Below are 17,452 nucleotides of genomic sequence, written 5' to 3'. Positions count from 1 at the left end.
TTCAGATCAGAAGTTACTCTTCAATAGTGTTTGCAGCTATTTCATGCTTTAGTGGTGTTCTTCTTGCTTTTCCATCTCTGTTTGGAGTAGAGTTTTTTCCCATGTGGTTTTCTCAATTTCCTCGGTTCATAGAGATTTGGTTGTATTTGGGTACCTAATCAGGCATTGTCGTCGAGACCCATCTTTCCTGCTTTCAATAGTTGTTCTAGGTTTTAGCTTCTCCCTAAGTCTAGCTTAAGGGGGGTGTTAGAGTAATCGGGTCTTTACTTCATTAATTAAATGACATTTGTTTAATTAATTAAGTTCCCCTTTATCTCTTTTACACTTAAGCTAACATTAGGTGCATAATAATTAATTTTTTTATTAATTATTATGTGCAAGGCTAAGGTTTTCCCTTTTAGGGTTTCTTGACCTATCAGAGGTTGAATTCTTTTCTTTTGTATCATTTCGTTATTCTATTACACATTTTTGTGAATACAGAGCTCTAATCTTTTTGAGCATTTCTTGTGTATTTGATTTTTCTCTGTTGCTTCCTTTCTTCTCCTTGTAATAGGTTTATTCAGCTTGCAGAGATCATTTGGGCTCCTGTGGTGTTGTATTTCTCAACTCTCATAGATCTGATCTGCAACTACAGAGGACTAATGTAAAAGATGGTGCAAAGAGGAACTAGGAATGGCGGAGCGCATGGAAATGCAGACCCTATTGTGATGGAAATGTTGCAAGGGACAACAACCCGCTTGGAAGTCGTGGAGATAGCCCAAAGAAGAGGTTGACACATTGAAGATGTAAGTTAAGATGAAGGAGAAGAAGCCCCGACAGAACAAGTGAACTCACCAGTAGTTGATCCAGATGAGGAAAGATTTTTGAGGGTTTTGAGTAGGGCTAATACTAAACCTCATTTTACCCCACCGGAATATGATGGAAAGTTAGATTTAGATGAATTGATGGATTGGATCTCGGAGATGGAGAAATATTTTGATTTTGAAAACAATGTAGAAGAAAGGAAGGTGAAATATGCCTATACCCAGTTGAAAGGTCATGCATCTCTTTAGTGGGAACATTTGCAAGTTTATAGATAGAGAAGAGGTAAAGATAAGATCAAGACATGGGATAGGATGATTGCTAAGTTGAAATAAAAATTTACGCCAGTTGATTATCAGGTAAATCTATTTCAAAAGTTGCAAAATTTTAGACAGAAGGAATCTAGTGTGAAGGAATACACTGAAGCATTTTACAATTTGAATATCATATCAGGAAATGTTTATGATGAAGTTGAACAAGTTGCAAGATATTTGAATGGATTGCAGGTGTCTATACAAGATGAACTTAGTTTGATAAATTATAGAGCATTGAAGAGGATTACCGGTATGCCCTAAAAGCAGAAGAAAATCTAAACAAAAGACATGAGCAGAGGTAGAGAGACATAGGTGGAAGGTTTACCAGAGGAAGAGGATATACGAAAGGTCGAGGAATCTGTGCAGATAAGAACAAGGATAAGGAAGGAAACAAAGAAGGTAATTCATACCAGAAAGATGATAGAAATTTCTATCAGAGGAGAGAACCAGATGGATAGTGGAATGAGAATTTTGGAAGACAAGATAAGAGAACATTTAGAGGAACTTTCTATAAGTATGGAGGAGAAGGACATCGTGATTTCGAGTGTAAGAAGACAGAAAATACCAAAAGAGCAACAGTGGTGGAAGAAAACTGCACCAGATCAGACAATAAACTGGAAGATGAAGAACTGTTGATGATGAGGAGAGCTTTGTATCATACCGGGAGAGATGAACAACCCTTGCAGAGGAAGAAATTATGTAAGACTAGATGTAAGGTATTTGGTAAGTGTTGTAAAGTTGTTATTGATAGTGGTAGTTTAGATAATCTTGTTTTAGAAGAGATGGTGAATAAGTTGAATTTGGAGAGATTGAAACACACCCTAAGCCTTATCAGATAGCATGGATTCGAGATGAACATAAGTTTTTAGTAAGTGAGAAATATTTTGGTGAAATTAAAAATTGGGAATTATCATGATGAAGGCTTGTGTGATATTATGCCTATAGATATTTGTCATCTTTTGTTGGGTAGACCTTGGCAGTTTGATAGGTAGGCAATACATGATGGGAGGAAGAATATATACACTATTGTGGCCAAGGGGATGAAGCAAACCTTGTTGCCCTTGGAGGAACCTTTGAAGAATGAAGTATGTACGGATTCTATAATCTGTTTGGTAGATGGAGGGAAATTCATGGATGGATTGAGACTTGAGAATGTGTGTTTTGCCTTAATTCCTAGGAAGAATGAGAATCTGGAGCATGAAGAGGAACAACTGGAAGAGATAAAAGATTTGTTGATAGAATATGAAGCCACCATTTTAGATAATGTACCTAATGGATTGCCACCTGTGAGAAGTATCAGTTATTGCATGGACCTGATTCCTGGAACTAGTTTTCCTAACAAAGCTGCACACCAGATGAGACCGATAGAGAATGAAGAACTGAATAGACAAGTGCCTGAGTTGTTGAAGAAAGGTTTGATCAGAGAAAGTATGAGCCCTTGTGCAGTACTAGCAATATTATCACCTAAGAAGAATGGAGAGTGGAGGATGTGTACTAATTCCATAGCAATAAACAAGATCATAGTGAAATACTAGTTTCCTTTGCCTACGATGGATGACATAATGTACTATTTGAGTGGAGCCAAATACTTCGCAAAGATAGATTTGAAGAGTGGATATCATTAGATTAGGATCAGGGAAGGAGATGAGTGGAAGACAACATTCAAGACAAATGAAGGACTGTATGAGTGGTTGGTGATTCCTTTTGGGTTAACTAATGCACCAAGTACTTTGATGAGGCTGATGAATGAGGTATTGAATAAATTATTGGGTAAGTTTGTTATTGTATATTTGGATGACATTCTGATTTTCAGTAAGACAAAAGAGGAGCATTTGGTGCATTTGAGACAAGTTTTGTAGAGGTTGAGAGAAGAAAAGTTGTTGATAAATATCAAGAAGTATACTTTCATGAAATATGAGTTAGTCTATTTGGGATTTTTGATATCTGAGGATAGTTTGAAGATAGATCTTGAGAAAGTAAAAGCAATTGTTGAGTGGCCTACACTAGAAAGCATTGGAGAGGTAAGACCATTTCATGGATGGCTAGTTTCTACCAGGAGTTCATCAAAGATTTCAGTTTAGTTTGTAACTCTATGACTGAGACCATGAAGGGAGATCAGAAGGAATTCAAGTGGACCACTTGAGCCAAAAAAAATTTTGAACTATTGAAGTAGAAAGTGACTGAGCAGCCTGTGTTAGCTTTACCGGATTTCAATAAAGTATTTCAAGTGGATTGTGATGCAAGTGGAACAACAATAGGAGTAGTCTTGAGTCGGGAAGGGAGAGTAGTAGCTTATTTCAATGAGAAACTAAATGATTCCCGGAGGAGATATTCAATGTATAATCAAGAGTTTTATGCCATAGTTTAAGCTTTATTTCTTACAACTTGACCTTCCTCATTTAATTTATTTCTGAAAACCCATTTAGTTCCAATAACATTCTTATCTTTAGATCTAGGAACCAATTCCCAAGTCTTATTCTTTTCTATCTGATCTAGTTCCTCTTCCATTGCTTTCAAGGATGAATGTTGGATGAAAGCTATGAAGAGGAATTAGATTAGTTAGAATAGGACAACACATGGACTTGGATATTATTGGAACTTGGCTTGATTGGTTTGCAATGGATATTTTGAGAAGGAAAGAATTGATTATGTTGAATCCTTGCTCCGGTAGCTAGGACTTTCTGATATTTTCAAGGATTTTCTGGTATGGCTTTTGTTTTATGATGACTTTATACTTTGAGCATGTTTAGATGCGGATTGGGATAGAGTTATAGGTAACCAGATAGGCTCATCTGGTGAAGCTTTCTTTCTTGGAAGGAATCTTATTTCATGGGTCAGCAGGAGCAGTCATGTACTTCCTTATTTATTGTTGAAGTTGAGTATGTTGCTATTAACTGTACACAAGTTCTATGGGTGAAACATATGTTGAAGGATATAAAGATAGATTATGATGTACCGATATTTATTCATTGTAATAACTTTGCTGCTATTGCCATATCAAAGAATCTAGTATTTCTATCAAGTATAACTTTCTGAAGGATTAGGTAGAAGCAAATGAAGTCGGATTGGTTTGTGGAATCATTTGAGCATTTGAGAGACAAGTTCAGGTTTTCTGCCTCTCTGATAGAGACCTGAGTGATGCTATTTGGTATCAATCTGATATGAATTATCAGAGCTATCATTCACTTTGGATTGATGTGGTGATGCTAGTACTTTGGGGGAGTAGTTAGTCTTGTGATTCAGTGGTCTATGATTTTGCTTTGATATTTATGTCTTATTTCTGGCAATGATGTCAAACGGGGAGAGATATTCATGTGAAAAACATAAGGAGTTATATACATTAGGAGGAAAGATACTTATGTGAAGAACATAGTTTAACAAAGATATCAATCTAAGGGGGAGTTTATTGGAACATAATTTCAGATTAGTTGTATCTCATTGGGGGAGCTTGGTTCAGGTCTATGGATGGTTAATTGGTGTAGAGATATTTGGTCAATGTCATATCATTTTGTGAGAGATTCTTGGTTGTCTTCCATTGGGGGAGACTTGTTTGGCATTTCTTGGCACTTGGATGTTTTTCACATCTAGTGTTGCCATCAATGCCAAAGGGGGAGATTGTTGGCAATTTGGAGGAATTGATTATGTGTTGCATTGATGTTTGTCATTGATGTCAACACTACTTGCTTTGGCTATTTACTAGTATCCTGTTGGTCCTGGTAGGATGATTGGTTTCTGGCTGGTGAGATCATGTTGATCCATGTTACCCTCCTCATTTTCCTAAGGCATTTCTATTCTCATGTTATTTAAAAATAAGGTGTGTTTATATAGTCTTGGTTTGTGTAGTTCTTGGTTTTGGTCATTAAATTTTGTCTTGAACTGAACCTCTCAATTGAACCTTTTCAAAAGTTCAAGGCTCAAGTTCAAGCGGAGAATATTGTGTCGCGGATTTGTTCTAATTAAAAAGGTAATGGTCTTAGTTTCAATTGTTATTGAACTTGAACTATTGAACTTTTTAAAAGTTCAAGGTTCAAGCTCAAAGTTGAGAAAGTTGAGTCTTGTCTAAGTCCTGTCTTTGTAAAATGTAGGCCACAACATTTTGGTGTCTTTGTCTTGTTTTGTCCTTGTTCTATTTTTTTGAACTTGAACTTTTCAACTACTTCTTGGAGGGTTCAAAGTTCAAGGATTGATTAGCTTTGGACATAAAAAATGGTGGATATGAAAATGATGAAGCATCAACTTGGAGGGAATATTTTGCATTTAAAAGGTGAACTTTGAGGGAATGAGTCACGATTAACAACCATACTTGAGAATAATTATTTTAGAGAAGGATATGGGGGGAAAATACTTGTAATTAATGAATTGTCAGAATTAAGTCTTTTCGAAATAATTTGGCACAGATAAGTATGCAGTTACAATCATATCAAATCGTGTGACCAATTTTTAAGCTTGTTCTCAAGATTTGCTTTATTAAAAAAAAAATGAAATACTTTCCTTCTTCATTTGCCTAATTTGGTAAGTAAGAGATTTGACCAGGTAATATTTTTTGTTCTTGTCTCTTTGGATTCCAGGCTTTGCATGAAAGGCGAGTTCAAAAATCTTCTTCTCATCCTTGGAATTTCTTAAATTGGAAGCTTTGCTTGGTTGTTCAGTTGGTTTAGTTCGTCTCCCTTGCTGTGTTTTCTTTCTGTTGGCAAAATCAAAATGAGACCTAAATTTCCAAAGATAGACCAAAAGTCTTGGTTAGTGTGTACCTTGTTGGAGTTAGGGGACACTTTTCTGCCATCAGTAGGCCTAGATGAATTCCATGGAAGGGCACAGAATCCCATTGGTTCTCCTTTAACGCAAAGGATTCTGGATAGTGGGTTAGTGGAAGCAACAACTTTCCCTCCAACGGTGTCATGTCCCGAGCTGGTTCTAGAATGCATGAATAGATATGACCCCATTGAGAGATGTGTAAGAGGCGCATATGGTGAGGTTTTGCCTAGGGTTAGTCGAGAGGTTATTGCTGCCATTATGAAAATACCTGAGAAGGAGCAATATGAGGATTGGACGATGGGTAAGTCACAAGGACTTCTATGAAAAGAAATCATTCTATAGGAATATCATTTCTAGAAACTAGCTATTAAAAATTCAAACGGGAGGTTCCCGACTGCCAAGTCCATTGACTTGGGAACATCTAATCAAAGAAGTAAAGGATATAGTCATTCTGTTACATAGAGTGAGGGGGAGCCAAATTGCCTTTTATTGGGAAGATTGGATGTAATTCTTCATATAGGTTATTTTTGGTGAGAAAAGATATCTGGACTGGGTAGAATTAATTGCAGACAGGCTACATGAAGGTATGAGTTGCTTCGGTAACAAAAACTTCTCTATGTCATCATATCTTATGTATTGCTTGGCATGTGTTATACCGTGGCCTGGTTTGTACCATGAAGCGTGGGTGGATAAGATGAGAATATTTAAATATCACCCTCATCTTAAACAACAAAGGTCCTCATGTGAACATTATCGTAAACTACATGACATATTCCTCGGCATGATGGTGTATGAACTGAAGGGAAACATTCATAAAAGATTGTCAAATGAAGCTATGCAATTGTTTGGTACATATGGAAGCTTCTTCATTCAGTTTCCCAAGTTTACTTACCTAAGGGTAGGGGGTTTTGAAGGAGAACCATACAAGCTTCCCATATATGCATTTGATAGACAAATTTTAATGGAGATATGTAGGCAGCTGGCGTATATTGATACAAAGTACAGAGCTAGACATTAGTCAGGTGTCTCATTTCCAATTGAATTAACTTATTTTATTGTAGTAGTGTCTCTCACACCTTGAATTTAGAACTAGAATTTAAGAAGTTGAATTTTTCAATTGTATGGTTTGCGAGCGAATTTTCATGCCAAAGTGTTCGCCGCCACTCATCTGGCATTGAGAAAAGATTTTATCCATGTGCCAAATATAGAGGATTTTTGGGCTGATTGATGTGATGAGTTTGAAGTCAGGAAGAGGACACACCAAAGGTTCACCCTGCAGCAGGTCATGGCCTTTGAGTTGAAAATGAAGATTGCTAATGTCAAGGATGATGAGAGTGAATTGAAGGATCCTCAGTTTGTGGAAGACAGGTAGAAGGGAGTCATTCCAGAACTAGACTAGGAAAAAGATGAGGAGGACCAGATTCAAACAAGGACATTCCCAATTATTAGAAGAACTAAAAGATAGCTAAGAGAGCGAAGAATGGGAAAGGGCTCTAAGAAAGGCTCAACCTCGTCCTCTAAAGTCCCATTGGCTAACTCTCGTGTTACATCTTGTGTTGCAGGATCATCCAGAACATAGACTAAAGTTAGTCAGAGTGCTAGGCCGGTGGAAATCAAAAGGGAACCATCTCCTACCAGGATTACCAAGGCTAGAACCAGAAGCAGAGCTAAGAAATCTCCTATGTATTCAATGGTAGTTGATTTAGAAGACTCTCCTGATATGGAAGATCCTTTAGCTCATCTAGACTTGGAGGTGATAAATGTTGATGATACAAATGATACTCAACAAGTGGATAGTTTGGCAAACACTACTACCACATTGGTAGTAAGTAATGAAAAAGAAACTGCAGCTGAATCTGATGAAACTTTTGTGTGCACTAGGCCTCTATGGTTAGAAAATACCCTGAATAGAAAGAAAATGAATATAGTTCCAGTTTTGGTACCTTTGGAAGATATTGTGAGAAAGTGCTTGGGGAAGACCCCCAAAGTGAAGAAACTAAAAACCATTTCAAGAATTGACTTTGATGTCAATGGTGGGAATTGGACTACAGAGATAGCAAACCTATTGATAGATGAGGAAATAGAGGACCCTAAAATCCGATATTTTACAGTTGAAAAGGTAAATATTGGTACTGTTGCTCGGGCCACTGATGTTCTTCATCTTGAAGCTTCCATGAAAAAGATCATAACCAGGATCTAGAAGGATGAAAATGATAAAAAGGAACTAAAAGAAACCTTACGACAAATGGTGGAATATATTGACACAATCCATGGACCAGATCCCCAACCACTATCAACACAATCAACACTCTTTGATCCTAAATCCCCTAGAAATCAGAAGTTGCTCGCAGAAGTACAAAGGTATAAAATGGTGCATGGGGTGTTCCTTGAATGGTTAGATACGATCAAGAAAGAGGGAAAATAATATATTAGCCATTTGAGCAAGGTGTATGATGATGCTGCTAAAGTTATCCAAGAGTTGGGAAAGGGAAACATAGTCTGGAAGAGCAAAGAAGTCAAATGGGCCCAAACAGTAGCTCACATGGAAGAAGTTCAAAGGCATGGCGTAATGAAGTTCATTGCAGAAAAGCCTTTATAGGGATTCAATGACAATGTTCTGTACATCTGCAAAAAGAACATTGAATAGTGAAATTTGGTAATAAAACAAGGATATGAGGAATTTGTTAATCTTGGGTGAGAATTGTTTGAATTAGTACAAAACATGCTTAATAATCTGAAATGCATTGGAGTGAAATATATGAAAGAGGATGGACAAACCGTTGACACTATTGATGCCATAAGCAAATCTTTTGAAGTGCAGATTGATATGGTGAGGAGTGCAATAGTAGTCACCAAGAAAGATTTCTCCACTATTGCTAAAATTGAATCGTTACTATTTTTATGCATAGATCATTTTAACAACCATGTGGATAAGGTAAAATAGGTGCGTTGTGACAAGGAGGTTTGACAACAACAGATTTTAGATGTAGGCATTCCGGATGAACCTGTCATCCATCAATTCACAGAGCCATTCACGGAGTGGAAGAAGGATAAACTGGTCACCCATTGCCATGAATTGGATAAATGTTCCCATGTTTTCTTTACTTTCTGCTGTTTTTAGTCAAAAAATGGTTTTTATAAGTTAGTTTTAAAACAAATTATTTAACTTACCCTCGGGCAGAGCGGTGTATCTTTGTGGTTACAGAGTGGTTAGGGTAGAAATTTTAGCTATATATTTCTCGAAAAAGACTTAAAAAGGGTCTGAGAAATTTTGAAAAGATTAGCAGACTTTGTTTTAGATACTTGTGGATTTTCAATGAAGACATTTTTATCAGTGAATAAAATTAGACATTTTCAGCAACTTTCAAATATGTGTATTTGAATGCAGAAAAGAGAACCTTTGTTGGGATAAATCTGTTTATGTTGAATCTATTGCCTCTTTGATTATCCTTTTTTCATATGTTTGTGAATGAATGTGGTAAGTAATTCTTTTGTTAACTTCGTGTGGATTTGATTCCCCTTGTCTCGTGAGACACGAGAGAGACTCAATTAGAGTCCATGATTTTATCGCTTCTTTAATTAAAAATTATGAGAAGTAAATTTATTTTTTATCGTAAATCTGTGGGTTTACATATAGAATGTTTATCTTCTTGGCATTCAAGTGGTGTTGACTGGTGAATGTGAAAAGCCTTTTCTCGATTTCTAGTTAAAAGTGAAGTTAATATTTGTGTGTGTTTAAAAATTCATTGAACACCATATGGGAAGTTGTACCCTTGTGCAAAGGGTAAACAATTCATTGGATTACCCAATTGTTGGTTCTATTTGTCTTTCACAAAACTAAGGGCATAAATGAGCCATTAATTATAAAATTATGAAAGGCTAAACCTATTAACCTACAATATGGTATGCTTTTGTTTGTGGAACTAGTTTGGATTGGTTATTCATGTGTTCCTAATGTGTATCACATTTAGTTGGTTTGGGATTTGATGATCTGGAAGCTATCACTTGTTCTAGTAAGCCTTTTGGTTATTGGTGAGGGTCTCACCAACAGAGCTTGTTGAAGATCTTTTGATGTTATGCATAAGTGGTGTTGGTGCGGCTTCTAGTAGAGTTTCAGGATGCTGATGGTGATCGTGTTTGACACTTAACTAATTGGGATCAGTGCTTTAGAGTGTGTGGACCTAATTTGGGTCCGGTACTATCTAGGTTATGGATCGGTTTCTATAACATGTTGGAGGATGTTCCTGATGCGTTACCGCTAGGATTTAATGATTGGTTTACATTGTTTTTTGTTCTAAGCCAACTTGGTTGATCATTAGATTATGGGTTTAAGTTATGAATTTATTGTATTATCTTTTAGGTGGCTGACCTAATTGTTTAGGTCCCGAGTTGGTATAAATATGATGTAATATCTCATTGTAGATCATAGTGAGATAATGCATGGTATTGGTTATGGGATTATTTGTATGCGAACAATGTTGTAACCATATGCAGAGGATTTGGTCACCCATAGGTGATCGAATTGGATTTGCAGAAGAGGATTTAGGCCTCCGATACTGAGCTTAACTGAAATTGTACTCAGTCATGGGAGATGCTATACTTGCAATTCAATTTTCATTTTGGATTGATTGTCCAATGTTTTATGTAGTCAGTGAGACTCCTTTTGTGACGAGCAGTGTGCTCTAGGCTGCATGTGCAGGCCCCTTATTGTATATTTATTCATCTGATCAGTGGATAGATATTGTGGGTCTCCAATCCCACTGTGGTTTTTCTTATTTGAGGTTTTCCATGTATAATTATGTGGTGTTATGGTGTTCATCTTTGTGGTTGCAATGTTGCTTATTGTTATATTCTTTTATGTCTACCGATTTCTGAGTTGTATTAATAAGGTTTGATTTCTCTATTTCAGGAAAACACTAATTCACCCCCCGCACTCTTAGTGTTCTTGATTCCCAACAATTGGTATTAGAGCCTAGTGCCTAGGTGCAAGTCTAACAGCTTGAGGAAGATCCTGTATCTAGAATCTATGGAGATAAGCTTAAGGAAGGAACTTCAAATAGCACTTGAAGACTATGATGCTAAGAGATTGAGGAACATGAAGTTGCAAGATGATTCAAAATATTTGAAGGAATTCATTTTTACTCTGTAGGATAGGTTGTCATCTTTCCAAGCTAGGAGGAAGGAACTTATACAGAATCAGGATAATGAAGAGAAAGATGCCCTTAATGAAAAATGTCAGAAGCTAAGTCAGGAGAATGTTTTCATGAGGAATGAAATGCAAGCCCTAACTATGAGGATGTCTAAGGATATTGAAGACCAGAAGAAGAGTGAAGAATATCTTGCTATATCTCTGAAAGACAGATCTAAGGAATGCATCTGGTTAGTTCATGAGAATGATGTGTTGATAACTGATTTAGTGCAATCACAAAAAAATGAGCAAGAATTGGAAAGAATGGTAACAATCCTAAGAGTTGATCTGACTGTTGCAAATGAATACAAAGATAAGTTCAAGGTTAGTTCTGCTAAGCTTGATGAATTATTGAAGAATCAAAGGGACACTAGAGACTCTATAGGTCTTGGATTTGAGCATGGGGAAAGCTCCGCCACTGCAAATGAAGATCAGTTAATCAAAATTAAAGGACACTAGTAAGGCAATCCAATGGACATAAATTTATGGTAGATGCTTTGTTTGCAATATATTTGGTCATATGGCTAGACATTGTAGAAATAGAAAAAATCAGAATAATAATGTTCTTGGTCAATGTTCAAATTGTAAGAAGTATGGTCATAGGACAGAAGATTATAAAATGAATGTGAAATGTCATGCATGCGGAAAGTTTGGACATATGGCTAATCAATGCAGGTCAAGGAATGGTCAAGGTTACAGTAAGGCAATTCAAAAGAACAATGTCACTTGTTATGCATGCAACAAATTAGGATATATTGCTAAATTTTGCAGAAGAAAAACCTATCGGTAAGAAGTGATAAATATAATGAGAAGGGAAAGTAAAAGTTTGATGACATTTGGAAGGAGCATGAAAAGAAGTGGGTTATGAAGTTTGAGGCTCAACCAACATAATCAATTACCCCAAATGTTCATTTGGCTGAAGGATATATCCTAGTTACTCAACAGGTAGAGTAGAATATTCCTGTGCCGACAGGAAATTCATCCAATAACTAAGGCATTCACCTTAGGGGGAGGAAAATTGATGACATATCTTGCATTTCCCCTGGTAGTGGTCTGAAATCCTATTTCAAATCTTTGGAAGTCAGTTTGAAGGTTAACCAGCAAAGACTTATTGGATCTTGGATCTAGTTTGGTGTATCGATGTGATGAAGGAATATTTCTTGGTTATTCTTATGAAAGAAAAACATATAGATATTATAACAAGAGATTTTGGAGAATTGTGGAGATTGTTAATGTCAAGATGGATGAGAAGAATAGAAGTCAAATCAAAATTTATGAGCAAGAACTGGTAGTGGAAATGATCATAACTGAACTGGTAACACCTTTACTAGAAAATAATGCTGAACCAGTTACTTCGGTAGCATCAGAAAATTCAACAATAACTGAAGATCAGGGAAGAGGAATAGAAAGTCAGAAGATTCCTAGGTATGTAAGGCTAAATCATTTAGAATATCAGATAATTGGACAAGAAGAAGGTTAGCAACTGATGAGGTATTCTTAATTTCTTTAATTGTACCGACATCAGTTATTGAAGCTTGTAAGGATGAATGCTGGATGAAAGTTATGGAAGAGGAATTAGATCTATTAGAATAGGACAACACATGGACTTGGATGTTATTGTAACTTTGCTTGATTGGTTTGCATCGGATATTTTGAGAAGGAAGGAATTGATTATGTTGAATCCTTGCCCTGGTTGCCAGGACTTTCTAATATTTTCAAGGATTTTCTGGTATGGCTTTTGTTTTATGATGACTTTCCACTTTGAGACTGTTCAGATGTGGATTGGGCTAGAGATATAGGTAACCAGATAGCCTCATCCGGTGAAGCTTTATTTCTTGGAAGGAATCTTATTTCATGGGTCAGCAGAAGTAGTCATGTACTTCCTTATTTAGTGCTAAAGCTGGGTATACTGCTACTAACTGTACACAAGTTCTATGGGTGAAGCATATATTGAAGGATATAAAGCTAGATTATGATGTACCGGTAGTTATTCATTGTAATAACTCTGCTGCTATTGACATATCAAATAATCTGGTATTTCTATCAATTATAACTTTTTGAAGGAGTAGGTGGAAGCAAATGAAGTCAGATTGGTTTGTCGAATTATAACTTGAGTGATGCTATTTGGTATCAATATGGTATGCATTATTAGAGCTATCATTCACTTTGGATTGATATGGTGATGCTACTACTCTGGGGGAGTAGTTAGTCTTGTGATTCAGTGGTCTATGATTTTTCTTTGATATTTATGTTAGATTTATGGCATCGATGTCAAAGGGGGAGAGATATTCATGTGAAAAACATAAGGAGTTATATACATTAGGAGGAAAGATACTTATGTGAAGAATAAAGCTTAACATAGATATCAGTCTAAGGGGGAGTTTATTGGAATAAAATTTTAGATTGGTTGTATTCCATTAGGGGAGCTTGGTTCAAGTCTATGGATGGTTAATTGGTGCAAAGATATTTGGTCAGTGTCATATCATTTTGTGGGAGATTGTTGGCTGTCTTCCATTGGGGGAGACTTGTTTGGCATTTCTGGCACTTGGATGTTTTTCACATATAGTGTTGCCATCAATACCAAAGGGGGATATTGTTGGAAATTTGGAGGAATTGATTATGTGTTGCATTGATGTTTGTCATTGATGTCAACACTAGCTGCTTTGGCTATTTACCGGAATCCCATTGGGCCCGGTAGGATGATTGGTTTCTGACTGCTGAGATCATGTTGATCAGGTATGCTTCGATATGCTTTGGTCTATAGAATTGGTTTGGATTGGTTATTCATGTGTTCCTGATGTGTATCACATTCAGTTGGTTTGGGATTGGATGATCTAGAAGCTATCACTTGTTCTAGTAAGCCTTTTGGTTACTAGTGAGGGTTTCACCGACAGAGCTTTTTAAAAGATTTTTTGATGCTATGCATAATTAGTGTTGGTGCAGCTTCTAGTAGAGTTTCAGGATGCTGATGGTGATCATGTTCAAGACTTAACTAATTGGGATCAATGCTTTAGCATGTGTGGACCTAATTTGGGTGTTGTACTATCTAGGTTATGGACTAGTTTCTGTAATGTGTTGGAGGATGTTCTTGATGCATTACTGACAGGATTTAATGATTGGTTTACATTGTTTTTGGCCTAAGATGACTTGGTTGATCATTAGATTATGGGTTTAAGTTATGAATTTATTGTATTATCTTTTAGGTGGCTGACCTAATTGTTTAGGTCCCAGGTTGGTATAAATATGATATAAGATCTCATTGTAGATCATAGGGAGATCATGTATGGTATTGGTTATGAGATTATCTGTATGCAAACAATGTTGTAATCATATGCAGAGGATTTGGTTGATCATAGGTGATCAAATTGGATTTGCAGAAGAGGTTTTAGGCCTCTGATATTGAGCTTAGCCAAAATGTACTCAGGCATGGGATATGCTATACTTGCAGTTCAATCTTCATTCTGGATTGTTGTTCGATGTTTTATGTAGTCAGTGAGACTCCTTTTGTGATGAGAAGTGTGCTCTAGGCTATTGGCCTTTGTGCATGTGCAGGCCCCTTATTGTAAGATTTATTCATATGATTAGTGGATAGATAATGTGGGTCTCCAATCCCATCATGGTTCTTCATCTTTGAGGTTTTCCACATATAATTTTGTGGTGTTATGGTGTTCATCTTTGTGGTTGCATTATTTCTTATTGTTATATGATTTTATGTTTACCAGTTTCTGAGTTGTGGTATTAATAAGGTTAAATTTCTCCATTCTAGTATAACACTGATTCACCCCACCTCTTAGTGTTCTTGATTCCCAACAATTATTACCTTTCTCATCCACCTTAACATTTATACTTTCCATAATCCTATTTAGTCTTTTGTTATAACATCTGTATTCTTTTCTCTTAGTACAATAACCCATAAATATTCCTTCATGACTTCTAGGATCAAATTTCCCTCACGCATCATCTGTTCTAATATAGCATTTACTTCCAAAAATTCTAAAATGTCTGACAATAGGAGTATGACCAAACTATAATTCATAAGGGGTCTTACCGGTATCACATTTTATGTGTATTCTATTCAAAGTGTATACCGTAGTATTGATATCTTCTCTCCAGTAGATATGAGGTAACTTGGCTTCCATCATTATTGTCCTTGCAACATCCAAGATAGTTTTATTCTTCTTTCCACTATTCCATTCTGTTGTGGGGTTCTAGGTGTAGAAAATTTTCTTGTAATTCCATTTTTCTCACAAAAATTGTTGAAATCATCGGATGCAAACTCACCACCTTTATATGATCTTAAACATTTTATCTTCAATCCTATTTTTGTCTCAACCATAGCTTTGAAAATTTTGAATTTCTCAATAGCTTCTGATTTTTCTCTCAAAACTGCAACCCACATCATTCTAGAATAGTCATCAATAATCAACATAAAGTATCTATCACCTTGAAAAAATCTAGTCCTTGCCGGTCCACACAGATTAGTATGAATAAGATCAAGAATTTAATTAGATCTATCATGTATGCTTCTGAAGGAAGTTCCAACTTGCTTACCCATTTGACATTCTCTACATATCGGATTATGGTGTTTAATAATCTTGGGAAAATCTCTGATAGCTTGTGTTGAATTGATCTTCACTATGCAATCAAAATTTACATGACACATCCTCTTATGCCATAACCAACTTTCATCAATCTAAGAAATCAAGAAGGCCTTCTCACTGGAGTTCAAATGAAATATATTTCCGTTGGTTTGAGTTCTGGATGCAATCTCCAATCCAAATCTATTGATAATCTTACATTTTCCATCTTTAAATTGCAAATGAAATCCTCTATCCACCATCTGACCTACACTCAAAAGATTATGCTTCAATCCTACATAATAAACATTATTAGTATTAGTCTTACCATCCAAGGACATTGTTCCTTTGCCTTTGATCCTGCATGCCTTGTTGTCTCCAAATCTGACTAGTCCACCATCAAATTCTTGCAGAGATATGAATTTCCTCTTGTCACTAGTCATATGATGTGAGCAACCATTGTCTATAACCCATTCATCCTTTTCTTCAATTTTAGCAGCTAAAGCCTTCTCCTCAGTATGAGTTGTATCGATGACTAGTTCCAGAGAATCATCCTTGATAGAAATAAAGACCCAATCTTTACCAGAGCTTCCATTACCAGATCCACTTATAGGTTCATCATCATCATCATCATCAGTAACACCAAAATCATCATCACCAACAAAGTAACATGATTTATCCTTAATCCTTCTAAATCTAGGTCTACTTTGATATTTCGGATTAGGCTTATAATTCCTCATAAATCTTTCATGATTCCTAGTAGCTCTTTTAGGACATCTAGAAGCAAAATGACCAATTTTATTGCATGAAAAACATTTAAAAGGTACTTTTCCTTCATACTTACTTTCAATGAGTCCTTTAGGGATTCTTCTAGCAATTAGGGCTTCCAACTCTTCAATTTCTCTATCTTCTCTCACAATGTCTACCAAATCTTTGGCATATAACTCTTTCCAATCTATCTTCTGGTTACCAGAGGTAGATGCTTTAAATGCAATTTATATTTTAGTAGCATTCTGATCTCCAATTTCCTTGAGCTCAAAAGAAGTCAATTTCCCAATTAATATATATTTGGTAACATGAGTACTTGACATTGTCCAAAGTTCATTAATTGTAGTAGCTTTCATCTTGTAAGCTAGAGGCAGAACTCTCAGAATCTTTGACACAACCTTATCCTTATTAACTGATCCACTATAGCATTTGATTCCCATGACAATCTCATTCACTCTATCCATGAAAGAACTCATCTTCCTCCATTTTCAAAGTTTCATATCTCACCAAGAAACCTTCAAGTTTTGCAATCTTTACTACTTGGTCACCTTCATAAAGAGTTCCAAGCTTAAGCCAGATCTGCTTTGCATTCTCAAACTCTATGACATTCAATAACTTCTCATCAGATAGGGTACTTAACAATGCTTCTTTTTCTTTGACATGATTTTCAACTCTCTTTTGTTCATCAACAAGTTTTGGTGTTCCAAAATTAGGATCATGAGGTATATACCCTTTCTCCACTATCTCCCAAACTTCATCTCCAATACATCTTAGATGAATTTTCATTCACTCCTTCCATATTTTGTGGTTTGTACCATCAAATCTGGGACTCTCCTTCACTTAGGGATTAAATGTAGAACTTGATGCTGATGCCATTGGATCTCCTCAAGCGGTTAAGCTTCTATAGAGAGCACCAAGAGCTCTAATACCAATTGTTAGATAGTTCTGATACCAGGAGAAAACTGAGAGGGGGGCGGGGGGTGAATCAATTTTATTACAAGTATAACATGTAATGTAGATTATAAACTTTATATCCAAGAAAATAGAAA

This window comes from Cryptomeria japonica, chromosome 3 (genome assembly GCF_030272615.1).
Source record: "Cryptomeria japonica chromosome 3, Sugi_1.0, whole genome shotgun sequence".
Classification (NCBI taxonomy): Eukaryota; Viridiplantae; Streptophyta; class Pinopsida; order Cupressales; family Cupressaceae; genus Cryptomeria; species Cryptomeria japonica.
Note: the sequence above shows the minus strand (reverse complement) of the source record.